The 17523-nt window shown below is 42.9% G+C and overlaps 1 non-coding gene and 1 pseudogene across 1 annotated transcript; both read right to left on the reverse strand.

The window, feature by feature from the left end:
* Window positions 1-1014: 1014 nt before the first annotated feature.
* On the reverse strand, window positions 1015-1178 carry LOC142437748 (U1 spliceosomal RNA). Its single transcript, XR_012782272.1, has one exon. It is a non-coding gene; the product is annotated as a U1 spliceosomal RNA (small nuclear RNA).
* A 14124-nt stretch (window positions 1179-15302) lies between these two features.
* LOC142440368 (eukaryotic translation initiation factor 3 subunit E pseudogene) lies at window positions 15303-17523 on the reverse strand (annotated as a pseudogene).

A 17523-nucleotide genomic window follows, 5' to 3' on the forward strand; every position in this document is an offset into this window, starting at 1 on the left:
ATTTTCAATGAGATGGACCGACACAGTGGCTGCACCAGTGGGCTCAGTCGTAGGAACAATTGTGAGGCCGGCACAGGCCTGGGCAGTGTTTTGCTGTGTTGTGTGCAGGGTCACCATGGATCAGAACAGACTCGATGGCACCTAACAACAACAACAGCAACAAAACAATAGCAATGAAGAGTGATTAGATTTAAGACACACATATTCTGGTATGAATTCCTTTGTGTACCAGAAACTCCTATTTTTTTAAAAGGACATATTTCTAGGAACAAGGGTTAGAGTTTCAACATAATTTCTGAAGAGACACACTTTAATTTCTAAATGTTTCCAATCCGAGCCCACAGCAGGTTGGATTTGAAAATCGTGCTGCTAGCCCAACTGTGACCCTGATGGAAACTGTCCCTCCCCCCCCCCCCCCCCAGTAGACCCACAAATCAGAGATTGCTGTACTTGAGAATGACCTCAGAAATTATCTGGTCATTCCCCTGAGTTAACACAGATCCTTTTAAAATGTTCAAATGCTCCAGAAACAGGATGCCCTTAGGACACTATTAACCACATGAACATCACTGTGTATTACCGTGAAGTCGTCTGACTGGGGTCCTCAGGAAGGAGGGAGGAGGGACAGAAGGGGTGAGGAGCAGAAAAGAAGAAGTTCCGGATGAGGTCTGAACCTTTGAAATGGCCTTTGAACAGGAGGAAGAAAGGCTCGGGGCTCAGGATTGGGTGGGGGTGGGGGAGAAGAAATGGGCATAGCCAGAGAATGGGCCCCTCTCCCACAAGCTCTGAGTTCATTTGTCTGTCCTTGGCCATTTGTCCCGGTCAGATATGTTTGTTTGTTGATCTTTAATAAAGAAAGGTGCATAATTTTGACTGACTATAACAGTAATACATAAAACCAGAAACCAAACTCACTGCCATCCAGAGGATGCTGACTCATAGTGACCCTGTAGGGCAGGATAAAAGTTCTCCCGTGAGTTTCTAAGACTATAATTCCTTTTTAAAAATTTTTTTCAGGGGAGAGCGTGAACACAGTCCCCCACTACCACAAATTCTGCAGTCGAGTTTCCCACATTTGGGGAAATCGCAGGGGTCAGCACATCCGGAGTGCAATGGATAAGCCTCGCCCTGGGAGAACCACCTTCGTGATCATGGTGTCTCCCCTGCCAGGTAAGTGTGAGTTTCTAAGACTATAATTCTTTATGACAGTAGAAGGTCCTGTTCTTCTCCCGAATACAAGTAATATATACACATTTTAAAATCAAACTCTGTAAGAAGGTAGAAAACAAAAAGTGAACATTCTCCCATCCACTTTGTCCTTAGAGAAACTCTGTTGAAAACTCACTGGAGACTGCCAGACACTGACGCACACGTCAGCAGCACTCAGTGCACAGACAGCGCTGTCATTTTAAAAGCCATTCTTTAGTCGATATGCACTGCTCTCCAATACTCATCAGTCTGATGGTTACATCATGTTACATAATATAGAAGGTGGAGTACAAAATAGTGTACTGAATCTTTTGTAATGACTATTTTTGCAGTTTTTTGTTCTTCCTGTTCCTTCGTTGGTTTATTTTGCTATTAAGTATATTGATTCCTCACACATCCTGTACATTGTCTACAAAGTCATTTGCTTCGTTGCGATATATTCCTAGAAATGGTATTGCTGAATATGTCTAGCTAAATTTTTGACATGGCGTGTCAGATCACTCTCCCACAAGATTTCCCAATTCACACCTCTAATGGCTCAGCCAGGATGCTTTCAGGTGCAATGGAGCAAAAAGCTCAACACAAATGGATTCAGATAAGAAAGACATTTATTTTCTCACATAAATCAGAACTCCAGATGAGAGGTATGAAACATTTAATTACACTCTTCACCAAAGGGGCACAGTGGACAAATTCTGCCCTTATTGCTAACAGGATCAGCTTAAATCCAGTTATTATTTGGAAATGGATCCAGTTACTGCCCTTCCCACTCTTCCATCCTTATCACCATCTACCCAAGCAGCATGCTCTCTCAGAACCCCGGGACTAGGTCAGCTCTCAGCTAAAAGGACTGTCTGACTCACCCACACTGAGCTTCGCCAGAGCACACAGGTAAGAGGGGCCCTGTTCCTCAGCCTGCCCAGGAGATGGATGCTAGCCTCCTGCTTGTTCTTAATACTCTGTCTGTTTGTTAATTCTTTGTGACGATTCACAGAAAGGATACAAAGAAAGAGGTGCATTCACATCCATGTTCAAAGGTTTGTATTCACTTCATTATTGGGATCTTGTTCCACAGCAATGTTTGGTTTAATCATTGAACATGAATGGTCGTCTAAATCACACCCCCCTCCCTTGCTCAGGTTAGCTCACCAAGTAAGAGGTGAGTGTGCCCACTCATTTGCTGCAATGAATAAGTGTTATCTGGATTTTGTCGAAGACAAGACATTTCAATTGCTGGGCAGGGGGAGGGAGGAGGATATGAAGACTATCTTTTAGGAACCAAAAAGAAAAGTCAAATTCAGTTCTTTATATTCTATTTCATACTCTTATTATTTCTCAACTTTTAGAAAATGCAGGTTGTGCCCCACCAAATTTACTGCCCAACTTACTAATGAACCATGACCTATAGTTCTAAAAGCATTAGCTTAAAATAACTTAGATGGGAATAGATGACGTGGCGTGAGCAAATTCTGACTTTCAATAGGAAGGGAGGACTGGATATCTGCCACATAGTCTACATCTCTCTCCAAGCTCTCCTTCCCTAAGGCATCATTTGGCATTGGAATCCTGGCAATCTAATAAGCAAATAAATCTTCCCCCTTTTAAGCCATTTTTATCCATACAATAGCAGGATTTCATTAGCAAACAATATCCAGGCTCTCTTTGAACCTGTCTGGATTCATAATCTGGAACCGCTAGTGATCAGCCACTTTGGAGATGAGAAACCAGGGGCACAAAGGGGTTAAGTAATTTGCTCAAAGGCAAAAAGCTGATGGGTTCTGCTCTAGGAATCCAAGTCTGTTGAAAAAGCACCTGCAATATTGCTTGCCGATGAAACCACACGATTGTACAGAAATACAAAAGCAGTCACTTGCTGAAAGGCAACTACATTCTCTAGTTTTCACTGCAAGTCTAGGCGATGTTCCCAGATTAGTAACACCAATTACTGGCGATATTCCAATTGCCAATGACCTGAACACCTTGAAGTGACCTTCTTCAATCTTACTGGGGGAAATAATCAAATCTAAGTTATCTGTACTCTGTGACTAAAAGCCCTTCCCAGGACTGTGGCATTATATTGCAGTAGTCTTGGTAATGATTCACTCACCAAGATGAATTATTTTTCTAATGGCAGAGGCTGCACAGTACCAAATTCTATTAAGCCAGGCTTGGGGTCTAGACCTGTACAGGGAAATTGCATCACGGCCTTTCAAGATTGAGCCAAATGGGCCTGTGCCTATTAACAAAACATATCCTGAGCTCACCTTCTTTGTCTTTCTTTCTTTCTTTCTTTTTTAAATCATTTTATTGGGGGCTCATACAATTCTTATCACAAGCCATACATCCATCCACTGTGTCAAGAACATATGTACATTTGTTGCCATCATCCTTCTCAAAACATTTGCCTTCTACTTGAGCCCTTAATATCTACTGCTCATTTCACCCCTCCCTCCCCACTCCCCCCTCGTGAACCCTTCATCATTCATATATTATTATTATTTTGTCATATAGTACACTGTCTGACGTCTCCCCCTGCCTTCTTCTCTGCTGTCCCTCCCCCAGGGAGGAGGCTATATGTAGATTCCTGTAATCAGTTCCCCCTTTCTACCCCACATTCTCTCCACCCTCCAGGCATCGCCACTCTCACCACTGGTCCTGAAGGAGTCATCTGTCCTGGATTCCCTGTGTTTCCAGTTGCTGTCTGTACAGCTCACCTCCTTTTAAGATGCCTGATCCTCTCAGATCATTCTCATCTTTTTTTCCCATAAACCCGCTCTAAGCTCCTAGTGAGGAACTTACCATACAGCCTTGGCATCCCTGGAGAGAGAGTGAGCAGTGCTCAGCCCAGGGGTTTCTTCAGTGTGCTCCCAGACAAGGTCAACCGCCTTTGGCTGCTCCTCACTGGAGAGACTAGAGTGAAGAGGCTGATAATCAAATGGGAAAAAAGTATTTATTTTAAAGCTACCGTAATTATGATGCTAATAGATATTTATTTAGACAGCAGCATGCAAATTGGTTGACTTCCCTTGCTACTTCTAAAGGGCAAGTGACACAGGAAAAGAACCAAATTCATTAAGTGTCTTGCCACTAGCTAGAATTGTTTTTTAGGGTTTAGCCTCTTCTAAAGTTAAATGTCAGCCTTTCTCTCAGCTTCTGAGAATAAAAGAAATCTAATGATGATAATACCTTTGTTTAAAACTTGTTAATGCCCTCCCCCCTCTCCTCTGGATAAACTCCAAGATTTTATCAGTGTAAAGAAAAGAAAAGAAAGAAAGAGAGAAACCATTGAATGATTCTTACCCGAGTCATGGAAACCCATTTGAGATGGAGTAGAATTTTGCTCCATAGAGTTTTTAATGGTTGAGTTTTATAGATTGCTAGGCCTTTCTTCTGAGTCATCTCCAGGTGGCTTCAAACTGACAGCCGTTGATTAGTAGTTGAGGACATTAACTGATAAAATCCTTCATAACCCAGCCTCTGCTTAGAGCTTACCTCTCAAATTGACTCTGCTCCACCATCAGACAGACTACACTCACCATCAGGCACATTGTCTTTTAGCCAGCCCACGCAAATCCCTTAGCCTGGACCATCTCCCTCTCCCTACCTCTCTGCAGATAGCTTCCTGACTCAAATAAGATGCCATTTTTGCCTTCAGAAGGGTTTGTCTGTTATCATTCTGGCTTATGGAGTCCTTGGGTGGTGGAAAAGGTTAATGTATTCAACTGTCAACGTAAAGGTTAGAGGTTCGAATCTACCCAGGGGCTCCTTGGAATAAGGATCTGTTGATTGACTTCTCAAAAGTCAGATACTGAAACGTTACATGTAGAGGTTACTAGCACGTGGATTTATATGTGTGCTTTACCAAACAGGAAACGCTTTAAAAATCTTCGCTCTGCTATAGTCCCACTGTTCAGACTTGATTAAAAACTGTAGCTTAATGGTATTCAGACTCACATGATTTTTTGGTATTTAGCTTATAGTTATTTATTGAATGATTTTTATCATACACAGAACAACTAAGTGACTCTTCATTTCTCTCATCCCAACTGACTCATGTCATCCAGTTCTGGCTCCACTGGCTCCAGCCCACATGTGCTTGGAGCTAAGCCTCAGCTACACGTCTGTGAAAAGCATACAAACACCATCTTCTCTTCAAATGAAGCACACTGCCTCTTCCCTGCTCTGACTCAGAGCATGCATCGCCCTGGCGCACACTCCTCCAGGAGCCGCCACAGATCTGTATCCCTCGAAAGTCCAACCAACGGAAACCAGGCAAATCAGTACTCCCTAAACGCCTCCCCAAACACCAAAATTCAAACCAGCCAATGGGACAGTTTAGATCGTGAGTGGCTGAGTGACACGGCAGACTGTCCGTCCACTCGGTGTGCTTGCTGATAACTGAATTTCACTACGCGCCGTCTGCAGAAGTAACATTTGCCTGATTTAATTGTGTTTCATTTAGCGACACTGCAGCACATTTCTAACACTTAGTAGGGTTTTAAATGTTATATTGAGGAATTTGGCTTTTATTTGGCAAGAAGAGAAAGTCAGCGGGCACGTATTCAAGACTAAGAGAAGGTGCAATTAGAGAGCTATACGCTAAAATGACCATTTCAGGAAGGTACAGGAAGAGTCAGCAGCAAGACGAGTTTAAGAGTCAGAGATTTTGGTCAATAAGCCATGTTAATAATCAATGTAAATGAGATGAGTGGGGTAAGAATGGAGAAGAGGAGGCAGCTTGACCTGAGAGGTGGCAGGGTGCTGCTATGGACTGTGTGTAGAAGGAGCAGCGTCTCCCTCGGGTGCAAATGGTTAAGTCCTCAGCTCCTAACCAAAAGGCTGACAATTCAAGTCCATCCAAAAGCACCTTAGAAGAAAGGACGGGTGATTTGCATGACCAAAAATGGCAGCCATCGCAAGCCCTATGGAGCACAGGTCTACTCAAGCAGAGTGGGTGCCATAAACGTGTTCACTGAAGCCCTTGGATTGGAGGAGGTAATCGAGAGAGAGAGAGAGAGAGAGAGAGAGAGAGAGAGAGAGAGAGAGAGAGAGAGAGAGAGAGAGAGAGAGAGAGAGAGTTGAGAACCAAGAACTGGAATGGAAGACCAAGAGGGAACTGAAGAAAGAACTGGAACCAGAGATGGAAAGAACACAGGAGCAGCCTGGAAAGGAGGAGAGGACAGGGAGTAAAGTCGAACATCGGAATACAAAGGGGGGGCATGATCTAGAAATGAAGCATAGCAGTTTCAAATGCTGTGCAGACAGCTCAAACCGGGGAGGGGGGGGGATAGTTTAAGGTCTTGGGATGGGTTCTTATCTATCAGTTGTTGATGGGTTGGGTTAATAATCAATCTGGTTTCTTGACAGTTCCCAGGTGTCCGCACTATAGCAAGGACTAAATGCCCAAGAAGCAATCTGGGTTGCAGCAGCAGCAGCGATTGGAGGAGCGGCAGAGCTAGGTGGTGGGAAACTTGCGCTGTGGTTTCTGGTCTTTGAAGATGCACAGCTGGGATGCACTAGGTATTACCACCTTCATGATAAGTATTATCATTAAACTGATAAGCATAATTATTGCTTCAGTTTGAAACCTGAGAGGTTGGAGACACAGGCTTAGTCAGGAACAAGAGGTTAAGAAAGAGTTCATTGAGGCAGGAAAGGGAGAGCAGAGAAAGGGACTGGGTGAGAGCCCCGCCCCCCGCCCCCCACCCCCCGGGGCGGTTCCGAGACCCAACTAGTTAGGTCAGGGAACTCACAGTTTGTCCGAGAGGGGAGAGGCGTGGGAGTTATATAGGTTCCGAGCTAAGGAAGTGTATGTTAACAGAAGGGAGAATCAATATTGCTTTATTGCTTGCAGCTGCTGGGCCTGGAGTCAGGATGTGGATTCGTGGGAGGTTATCTTGTTATTTGCAGACATGCTCTTTGAAGGTTGAAGACCTGCTGGGGAAGGGGCTATACAGATGGGCCTGGGAAGGAAAATAGCTTCCTGGGGTGCTGGGGCAGGAGTTGCATAGTTCAATAGGCGCTGAGGAGTCAGAGAGGAGGTGGGGGCTGCCCTGTCCCGACCCGGCCCAAACAAATCCCCAGGATATCACCATACCTAAGGCCTCAGCGTCAATTTAGGTTAACAAATTGGCATTTAGCTTGAACTCGTCATCTGAGACAACCTTATCTAGTTAGTGTACAGTGGCCTCTAAGATCATGTAGCAAATACCCAGATCTTATTTCCAGCTCCCCTCTCATGTTCAGTGAGCATGAGTATGAAGTAGGGCCATTTTCAGAAATAACAAAAGCTATTTCTAATTTAGAACCTTTCTAACAATGTTGTATGATAATGACCAAATTGATAGGGATCTCACTCTTCAATGTCACCTTCTAAATTGCTAAATCATTTTGCACACTGAACTGTAGAGGCTCTGGAACTCAGGATATTCAATATGCTCTCCATTTACTCTGGCCCCTCTGGAAGAGGCTTCTTTCCTTTCCCTAAATAATAAATGAACTGGCATAAGTTGCTCAGACTTAACTCCTGTTGATGGCTTCAATGGCAAGGCTTCAAAGCGTGTGTGCAGGGAAGGAAACACAGAGCGTTGAGGAGATGTAGGATATAGAAACTGAACAATATCAAACCCACTGAGTGGAATCTAGCTGACTGCAACCCTACAGAACAGAGTAGACCTGACCTATTTGATTTCCCAGGCCTGTCATCTTTAGGTTAGCTGCAAACATCGGGCCCCCAGGACTGCAACATCAAAAACCTCCTAGCATAAGCCCTCCTTTTTCAGATGATAAAAAGAAGGTCCAGAAATATGAGAGGGTTTGCTCAAGTCTCAGTGTTTGGTAACCATAATCCTAGAGCTGGACACCAAATCTCTTAACTTTTATTCTAAAAACCAAAATCAATCCATCATACCTTTAGTGGGCCATAAGTTCTTTTTTTTTTAAGCAAAAGGGAAGAAATTTATTGGAGCCCATATGGGAAACCCTAGGGGGCCCAGCATACCCAGCAAAGAGTAGGCATGCCCAGCAAAGAGTCAGATCGTTCACTGTACCCCCATGTCCCAGAGGGACTCCCCTTGAGCCAAGCCCCAAAGCCCAGGGCTGGCTGGGGGTGGGGACATGAGGCCATACGTTCTTTACAGTACAAATTTCTATAGCTCTGAGAGGCCTCACAGCCCTGGGTCAACCATTATTTGGACTTGCTGTCTGGCCTTATGAAAGCCATTCTCTCAGTATCTATCTATAAAATGGATGATTCACCTCACAGATGCCAAGAAACTGAAAGACTTTGTGTTCCCATCATTGAAAGGAAAAATTTCATCTTTAAAAAACTGCTGTGGATAAAACTATCAGACTATTTATTATTAGGCTAAAAAACTAAAGCCAAGGGCAAAGTAAGCCCCGGTTTCATTGCAAAGCCTGGAACCCAGGATCGAGTGTTAGATATTACAGGTGAACACCAGTTAAACTCAGCCCGTGTGCCCAACAATTTGGTTTCAGATTCACACTCCTCATCCTCTGGGGATCCTGCTCCCCTACAATTCTGGATAGTAGAATCGGAACCAGCAACCTTGCTGTGCTAGCCAAGCAACGACATGTGCAGCTTTCACACCCCGAACCAGAGCCTGGATGGTGTAAATTAGCCACCAAGGCCTTGCCTGGCAAGGCATCACAAACAAACAAACAAAAACTGGGTGAAAGTGAAAGGGGAAGGCTTTCCTTTAGGTGCTGGAACAAGGAGCACACCAGGACGAGTCACCGAAGTAAGCGCCTTAAAAGGGGGGTTTTCGGTGTTCTATGTGTTCACCAGAAGATAAGTTGAGGGGATTATACACACTTAACAGATTTCCAAGGAATCGTCATGAGTATGCATTTGGTTAGGGTTATGATTCTTTGCCAAGGTCTGGCTTGTTGGATTCCCTGCTTCCAAATGTCTGAGTTGGCCTGGGAATATCTTTCTATTCCTTGACTAAAGTCCTTTTGTTCCATGATAAATTGTAGGTTATGACTGTCTTTTCTTCATCATCTTTGGTAGGGCAGATCTGTTGATAGCTGATATTTGCTTGGTGGGATACTTTCCCAGGAAGAAAGGCCTCAAAAGAAACAAATTATCAGGAAGAGAGAATAGGTGAATTATGGGTAATATGCATGATGTGTATTTCAATATCCAAGGATAGTAGGTTTTTTATCTTAAGGAACAGGTTCATTAGGCAAGCTGCAAATTTTACAATGTTACAAAGGTATAAGTAGGTTGGAGAGTGGTATAATTTACCAGCCATACTTGCACACAAAAGTAGATCACAAAGTCAGCCAAGAAACTTTGGGTGACTGTGAACTTATTTTTATGAAAACGGTTCCAAAAAATCAAGGTCATTGCCATGCAGTTGATTCTGACTCATAGAAATTCTACAGGTCTGGGTAGAACTGCCTCTGTGAATTTCTAAGACTGCAACTCTGTAAAGTAGAAGAGTCTCCTCTTTCTACGGTTGGAGCAGCTGGAGACTTCAAACTGCTGGTTAGCGGCCCAACATGCATTCACAACACCATCGGGGCTTCTTAAAAAGGGTCACAGATGTGATCTGGCAATGTTAAAAAGGAGCAAACATTAACCGGAACTTACTTCTGCAGTTTGACAACTCAGTCTTTCTAGAAGGAACAACAAGATAGACCATAATGGTCTCCTGGAGGTCAATGGGCTTTATTTATCTTTCATTTCCCATCTTTAAAATATCCTTCAAAAGTGGAGAGAAAATGCTTTGAAAATGATTAGGGCAAAGAATGTACAGATGTGCTTTATACAATTAATGTATGTATATGTATGGATTGTGATAAGAGTTGTATGAACCCCTAATAAAATGTAAAAAAAAAATCCTTCAAGCAGTTTGTGTACAATAAATGTTAACTGATTGATCTAATTAATTGATTACCAAAGTGTATTGTTGGTTGCCCAGATAAAGGAAAATACAATCTGTCAGTCAACAGAAAAAAAATCAGATTAAAAAGAAAACATACAAATCTGCATGGAACCTAAGAACCTTGGGAATATTGATCACCCATTTATTTATTCATTTAATCTTTCATGTTTGTCACTCAATGAGTTTTTCATAGGTACCTTCTATTAGATAATAAGGAAATAAGCCATATTAGATTTAAATTATGCTCAAATCCGGAATCTTCTTTGATATTGGCAATGTTATGTGGTAGGCGCTTTAGAGAAGCAAAGAATGCAACAAGAACACAACAGTACAGGCACAAGAGCAGCCTGGATGTGGTAGGCTGATTAACTACACACAAAAGAGTCTATCATTATTTTCAAATATAAAGAACAAAAAAGGAAGGAACATAGCATGGTGTTCTGGGAAAAATATTTGTCCCATATGTTAGGAATCAGATTAGTCAATGAGCAGGCAGCTGGTTAAGGGTTTCAGATTCAGAGATTTAAGATTATAGTTTAACTAAACTAATCATCATAATACAAATATATTAGTTTCATAAGTGTGTTAGGTTAGGTTTTCTAGAGAAAGAAACCCAGTTATGCTTGTATGTGTTTGTATATAGGAAGAGATTTACAGTATATACTCGAGTATAAACCGATCCGAATATCAGCCGAGGCACCTAATTTTACCACAAAACTGCATTAAAAATGTGCTGAAAAACTTGGCTTATACACAAGTATATACGGTATATCAAGAAATGGCTTACACAGTTGTAGAAGAGGTAAATCCAGACTAGTTCAAATCAGACTTCTGCTCTGACTCACAAAGCAAGGTGATGAAGCAGAGGTGATGCAGGGTATGGCTGATAAATGCAGAGGTAAAGGAATCTGACGTTGACCAAATGATTCCATCATTGGTAGTCTGTTTATAGTCTCATATATAATCACCAAAGACAACAATAAATCATATTTTCACTTAACATGGTAAAACTAACAACAAAACCCATATTAATCCCATTTTCATCTTTTTTATGTGAACAAAAAATTTTGGTGCATACATGCAAATACAAATTACTCATAACCATTACAATCCTCCTTCATGGAGTTGGTCACATGGCTATAGCTGGTATTTAGAGCTACCTTCTACTACCCATTCCATATTCTCCTTGTCATCAGTAAGCACCTCAGTTGAACATGGTTCTTTGCCTGGGGGTGAATCAAACCTTCATTCCTGAAGAGTCTTCTAGGCTGTTAGTAGTTAGGTCCGAATTGGGATGTTGCACCTCATCACTGACATTATTCACGGGACGTGGTATTACTAAGAGACATCTAAGGAATCTTCTGGATTCCAGACGTATTCTTCTTTACCAACATTATGCCGTATTAATCCAAATTCCCTTAGGTAATGAGGATCAATCCTACCACTCACTACAGCAACACCCTTCTTTGGCTATTAATCCAAAGCCATGTGGAGTCCAAAATAGCCAGGAGGCATTCTTAACTCCAGTGGAAGGGAATCGGGTCTGTGTTTCTAGTGGGAGTCTTCCTGGAAAGAATATTTTGAGGCCTGGAAAATAGAGGGTTGCAGGGACAGGAAGCAAAAATGTAGTGAGTGTGTCATTAGGAGTAATGTTGAGTAGTGTCACTCCCATTTCCACCCCTTGGTTCCTGGACCCATGAATCCTGGCTATTGGAGAAAGAGCACTGCATAGTGGGTGGTAATTTAGAACATATAGAACCTCCTGGAGAACATTGACCCAAACTTGCAAGTTGTTGACACCAAACTGGTACTGAAATTGTGTCTTTAGAAGTAGATTCCATTGTTCTATCAGCTGCTTCAGGAAGATGAAGAACAATGGATTGCATGAGACCATTGCTGCACTTTATTTGCTGTGAAGTGAGTCCTTTGTTCTGGGCCAATGTTTTGTGTGAACACATGAATTGAGTACAGGGAAAGTAAATTCATATTCAGAATGAGAGTCTATTCCAGGAAGAAAAGACCCATTGACCTTTCCAAGAAGGAAGTGGCCCTATGTAATCAACCTACCACCAGGTTGCTGGTCGAGTCCCTTGAGGAGTGGTCCCACATCTTGGACTGAGCATTGTTTTCTGCTGCTGGCTAGCTCAGCACTCAGCAGTGGAAGTAGTCAAGTTCACCTTGGTGAGTGGAAGTCCATGTTGCTGAGCCGACACATAGCTTTCATCCTTGTCACCATGACCACTTTGTTCATGGGCCCGTGGAGCAGGGACAGGAGTGGCTGGGGAAAGAAGATGACTGGTTTCCACAGAACATGTAATCCTATTGACTTGGTGGTTAGGTCCTCTGCTGCAGAGGTGGGCATTCACATGAGACACAAATATATATTTGTGCCTCATGTGAATATATATATATATATCCCATTCAGAGAAGTCTATCCACATACCTCTTTCCTATACCCTCCTTGTCATCAATTTTCCAATCATGCTTCTTCCAAGTCCCTGACCATCCAGTCAAGCCTTTGGCCACAGCCCATGAATCAATATCCAGTCACACATCTGGCCATTTCTCTTTCCAAGTGAACTAAACAACCCCTGTTCAAAAACTTCTACTCATTGGGATGAGTTCCCTTCACCACTGTCCCTCAGGGAGATCCTAGTCAGGGGCTGTGGTGCTGCTGCTGTCCACTTACGAGTGGTTCTTGCATATAGTAGATAGACCCATCAGTAAACCAAGCACGAGTTTTCTGTTCCTCAGTCAACTGATCATAAGGATCTCCCCATAAGGCCATAGGTACAGACTGGAACAAAGGAAGTTTGTGTTATGATAGGAATGGAGACCTTGGGTCATTTCTTCATGCAGCTTGCTTGTACCTTCAGGTTCTGCTGTCATCTGATCTCATATATACCATTTCCATCTAATGATGGAGAACTGCTGACAACGTTGAACTTTGTGACCCTGCGTGTCAGACAGCAGACAGTTCATGATGGGAAGCTCAGATCATATGGTGACTTGGTGGCCCATGGAGAGGTATTCAGGCTCCTCTAACGTCCAGTGACAGGCCCAAAGCGGTTTTTCAAAATGGAAGTAGTTGTCTGCAGAGGATGGCAGAACTTTGCTCCAAAATCCTAAGGGTCTGCACTGTGATTCGGCAATAGGGTTTTCCAAAGACTCCAAATTCATCTCTATCTGCCACTGACCCCTCAAGTGCCATTGAATCATCTTGATCGTATAACCCAAGTGGCAGAGCAGCTTGCATGGCAGGCTGAACCTGTTAAAGAGCTGTCCTATTCTGAGGCCCATGCAAAGCTGACAGTTTTTGAAGCACTTGATATATATATATATATATATATATATATATATATATATATATATATATATATATTCCAAAATCCTTTTTAGCTGTGGAAGTGGCTAGATGGAGTAACTTATATTTCACTTTAATAAAGATATCTTGTTATGTTCCATACCACTAGACTTCTAGAAATTTCACAGAGGTGGCAGGCATCTGAATTTTTCTTGGGTTAATTTCCCACCTTCTAGCACCCAGCTATTGTACCAAAAAGCGTAAAGTTATAAATACTTGTTTCTTACTAGGTCAAATCAGCACAATGTCATCAATGTGTGACATTCTGTGGAAGGGAAAGGTGATCAAATTCCCTGTGGACTAAATTACGGCACAGTTTCAAAAAGTTGACCTAACTCTGGGGGAAGAGTTATAAAAGTGTATTGTTGCCTTTGCCAGCTGAAGACAAGCTTTTTCTGGTGGTCCTTTGAAACTTGAATTGAATTGAGACAAAAGCATTGGCTGCCTGATTCCAGGTATCAGGAGAGGTATTAACTTGCTCAAGCAGTGAAACCACATCTGGAACAGCAGCTGCAATTAGTATTGCCAGCTGGTTAGACTTATGACACTTTACCATCGTTTCCCAAGATCCATCTCATTTTTGCACAAGTCAAATAGACAAGTTAAGTGAGGATGTGGTGGGAATCACCACCCCTGCATCATCCAAATCTTTGGTGGTGGCACTGATCTTTGCAATCCCTTCAGGATGCACTATTGCTTTTGGTTTATTTTCCTGGGCAGAGACAGTTCAATAGGAGAGAGATGGGAGGTTAAGCTTCAGCAGATGACACAGTGAATTTGATGCTGCTTGGTCTCTCTTATACAAAAGGCGACACCCAAGGAGGTGTCATCAGGCTGGGACCCAATTGATAGGTTGGGCTCTGCCTTAACCCTTACCCAAAGAGTGCCTAATTGATTTAATCCCAACCATCACACCATCCTGTCAGCCTGAACAACACATTTAATTATTTTTATTGAGTCTTTTTTATTTTAAAAATCCTCACCTTTACTTAAACACTGTTAAATTTATTGGAAAGACAATAAATGAAACTAAATTTAACTTCAACCTCTGTCCCCTCACTCTCAGCCTTTCTTCTTGTCAGCATGAATGAAGGAGCCCTTCTCCTTTCAAGAAAGCGTCTCATTTTCTGAAAGACTTTCTTCCTTCCATTAGCCTCTCTTCCAAGTGTTATGATTTTCTCTATAGGTCTTATCAGGATATAAGCTATTCAAGAGTTATATCTAGGAAGGAAGGAAGGAAGGGAGGGAGGAAGGAAGGAAGGAAAGGAGGGAGGGAGGGAGGGAGGGAGGAAGGAAGGGAGGGAGGGAGGGAAGGAAGGAAGGAAGGAAGGGAGGGAGGGAAGGAAGGAAGGAAGGTAGGGAGGGAGGGAGGGAGGAAGGAAGGAAGGGAGGGAGGGAGGGAGGGAGGGAGGAAGGAAGGAAGGAAGGAGGAAGGAAGGGAGGAAGGAAGGAGGGAGGGAGGGAGGGAGGGAGGGAGGAAGGAAGGAAGGAAGGAAGGAAGGAAGGGAGGAAGAGAGAAAAGATCTCCCTCCAGCTATTACTCTAGTTCTTTGTTCCCCTTCCTAGGAAAACGTCTTGAAATGCTGATCTGTACTTCCTAAGTCTACATCCTTCGCTCCCATTTTCTCTTCCCTTTGCTCCTGTTTGGCTTTGGCCCCTCCTTGTCCACGTGAACAGCTCCTGTCGGGGTCCTCAGAGATGCCCACATTGACAGATAAAATAGTCATTTCTCTGTCCTCATTTAACTTGGCTTTCCTGGAGTCATTGACATAGCCGATGGCTCCCTGTTAAAGACTTGTCTTTGCTTGGTTTTTGATCTACAGTTCTGGTTGTTTCTTTTCGATGTACATGGCCAACATCTAGGTTCTGAGGGGAGGATTTTGGTCTTTTCAATCACTTGCTGATAGGATGAGACTGCATTGTTACCCATCACTACATGATCTAATCTAGAATTAATCTTGCTATTCAGTCTCGCCCTAAATTCACAATCCACTTGTCAGCTTGGGGGGTCATCTTCAATTTCTCTGCCAACATGTTAATGCTGAGACACTGATGGATGTGACAAAAAGTCTCAAATATGAAGAGGAGAACATTTTCTTTTTTTAACATATGCAAAACATTCCTTTATTATTAGATATAAATTATTTGTATAAAAATTGCATGCGTCGACATGGCATTTAGTTTTAGCACAATCCAGGGCTTCAATCCAGTCAGCCGTTACAAGAAACAGACTCATAGTCTTTACAAGTCGAACAATGGGGGACAGGTATGGGCGTTCTCACGGTCACAGAAAAACTACGTACAAGAATAACATCAGACATAGTTTATTTCAACAGCATTTTTTTCCCACAAGCTAACATTCGGTTTCCTTTTTAAATTTTTTTTTAACTTCTCATGAGGTAAGCCATACTTAAGCTTCACACTCACTGGTTGTATTTTAGAAAACAGGTTTCTTCAATACTCGTTATTGGTACTTTTCGGCACATGGCTGAATTTTGTTCCTGAAGAGGCTGCGTAGTGATTTGACTGACTGTCGTCTACAGACATGGCCAGTTCCTGGTGGTGGGCTCTATTGAAGATCGCAGGCCACATCTCCTCTTCGTCTCCCCGTTTCAGATCGAGTGATCGCTGTAGCTGATATATGTTGTCTTGGTAGAGGAAGTGTCAGTTTCAAGACTCACAGAGTTCGCTTTTCACCTCGCCATTTGGTCTCCTTTCCTTTGGGGATCAGTTTACTTTGCATGGTGGCTGCTGTCACCACGACCTTGAAGCTCCTCTTGTGTTTCTGAACATCTTGCTCTAGATCAAAAATTAGAATATAAACTTTGGGCGCCTGTAGAGCATGCCCAGAGAAACAGAAGCACTTAAACTCATGACGAGTGTTGTTGTCTGGATGTACATCTCAGCCTGCTTGGTGGTCCGTGTGGAGAGAAGGGGGAGCAAAGGAGGACAAGGGGAGAGGGAGCAAGGGAGCAAGGACCGGAGAGGAGAGGGGGAGCCCAGTGAGCGAAGTGGGGAGAGACCAGCGAGAGAGTGGAGAACATTTTCAATGCATCCTCAAGACAAACCACCAAGAAGAAGTCACCACAAGAACTGACGCACATTCCCCGGCTTTTTCTGTGCCCCATAAAAGCCAACATTTACATACATTTACAATTACGACATTCTACAAAGTTGCAATGGGTCCTTGTATGTTTAAAATTCATGCTGACTAACCTTTTGACTAGGTCATTGAGCATGCTTTTAGACATCTTTGTTCTGACTGCTAGAGTCAAATAGTGGAGACTATGTACACACAGTGTCTGAATTGTATTAAATACTGTGGTTGATAAAGGAAGAAACCAATCATATTATTGAAGCCTTTGGGGTGGTTGAAGGAAACACACAAAGACCCAGCGAATGAGTCATGTTCACAGAATTATTATCTGTGGTCTCTTTCAACCCTCTAACGTCTTCCGTGGTTGATCCCCATTCTGCATGGAGATTTCACAGGCCGGTTTCCCCCAAAGGGAGCTCAAAGAATTCCCATCCACTGCTGCAACAGCACTCTAATAAGGGACAGACATCCTGCTATTCCTGAGTTTCCCAAATTCATTTGGGAGTTTTGCATATCTGTAGACAGTGTCTAAATATTCCTGCCTAAAACCGTGATTGTCTCCTAGGTAGTCAAATAACATCCGACCTTTTCTAGCTGACTGCATCCGCCTTGTAGTTTCTGGATCTTTAAACATCTTCACAATTGGTTCTGTTTCTGCCCGGAGTTGTCTTAGTTTTGCAACAGCTGTGGTTCTTTTTTCTCTGAAAGCATGCAAAATATCATCAGAATAAAGGTTTTCATGTACACCCATGGCCAAGTCCACCAGATTGGTATCACTAAGAAAAGCCCATTGCTCTTGGATTAGTTCTTGTTCATTATACATCTTTTACAGAGAGAAACCCCAGCTGTGGAAAATCTAGATGCGGAACCCCAAATTGCATGATTCAAGTAGTCAAGTCATGCCCTACCATCGTGCCAAGGGAAAGGGAGTCTGTGCTCGC

Source organism: Tenrec ecaudatus, chromosome 1 (assembly GCF_050624435.1).
Source record: "Tenrec ecaudatus isolate mTenEca1 chromosome 1, mTenEca1.hap1, whole genome shotgun sequence".
In the NCBI taxonomy this organism is placed as follows: domain Eukaryota; kingdom Metazoa; phylum Chordata; class Mammalia; order Afrosoricida; family Tenrecidae; genus Tenrec; species Tenrec ecaudatus.